This window comes from Oryza sativa, chromosome 8 (assembly GCF_034140825.1).
Source record: "Oryza sativa Japonica Group chromosome 8, ASM3414082v1".
Taxonomy (NCBI): Eukaryota; Viridiplantae; Streptophyta; class Magnoliopsida; order Poales; family Poaceae; genus Oryza; species Oryza sativa.
This window is the reverse complement of record NC_089042.1, coordinates 17,670,822-17,672,049: the sequence shown is the minus strand read 5'-3', so window position 1 is coordinate 17,672,049 and position 1,228 is coordinate 17,670,822. Positions and strand designations below refer to the sequence as shown.

General features: G+C 43.7%; 1 long non-coding RNA gene across 1 annotated transcript; it reads left to right on the top strand.

Annotated features, from left to right (window-relative positions):
• LOC136351500 (uncharacterized) lies at positions 1–967 on the top strand. Its single transcript, XR_010734708.1, has 2 exons — positions 1–276; positions 522–967. It is a non-coding gene; the product is annotated as an uncharacterized lncRNA (long non-coding RNA).
• Positions 968–1,228: the final 261 nt, after the last annotated feature.

The following is a 1,228-nucleotide window of genomic DNA, read 5'->3' as shown; positions in this document are numbered from 1 at the left end:
ACTCTCCCGTCGGCGGCATCTCCTTGTCTTCCCGATCCACATCTAGAGCGCCGCATTGAGCTGCCACCCGTGGCTCCGCCATGTCGTCGTGTAGACGCGCGGTTGCTCGCGCCGCTCCCTCCGACCCTTGGCGCCATAGAGTCTCACGTTCCAACGGCCGGCAACGCGCTCCGCTCCCTCCATCCTATGGCGCCGGCGTCGAGCTCGCTCCCCATGCCCGTGGCCCATGTTGAAGGAAGAGGAGGTCGTGCTCGTGCCGCAAGCCCACGCATCCATGTATGTATGCATGGACGGATGGAACTATCTTGTTGTTTGATACTGTGAATCTGTGAGTTTGTGAAGAATTTAGTGCTAGTTGCTTGATTTCTTGTTTGAACTGAGACATCCACATTAAGGATTTTAATTTTATAGTGATATGTGATGTTTTAAGGTTTTTTTTGTTTTCGGAATTTATGATAATATGATTAAACCAGATGAGATGACCCATTGACCTGATCTGATTGCTGAATAATTGTTTTCAGAATACGTTCTTGCCTGTCTGCTATCTTTGAAGCGATGAAGTATTAGCTCGCGAGCTCAACGAGCTGGCTCGAGTTTCATACCGAGCAGAGCCGAGCTGCCGTTTAAGCTCGTTAGCCATAACGAGCTAGCTCGAGCTGGCTCGTTAACCTACCGAGCCAAAGCGAGCCGAGCCGAGCCGAGCTGGCTTGATATCCACCCCTAATCTCGCAGACGATAACTGTATATGAGTTCCAACAGATGGCTAGGGTAGAAGAAGAAGACAAAGTTATTTTTTCCCTCTTGTAATCCATTATTTGCTTTTGTTGCACCTAGTTATGGTATGAAGTTTCATTGTTTCTTTTTATTGTATGTCACAAATAATGTTCTCTTTGTGTTGCAATGAGTAGTTTTAAAGTGTTGCATCTAGTTAAAACTTTTTAACTAGATCAATGAAACATTTTCTCAAGAGTGATGAAATATTTTTCTCTTCAACATACAAATAACTGATACATTTTTGTTGAAATTTTTTTTATTGGTCAATGAAACATTTCACTACATGCACTGCAACACAGTCCGATACATCCGATTTATAGCTCTCTCCATGTCATATTTGTATTAGGTTATACTTATGTCGGGACGGAGGGAGTATAGATCTTTGCTTGGATTGATTTTTCAATAGGACTTTCGATTTTTAGTTGTTTTAGGTAAGTCCGGGCATGCAACTATT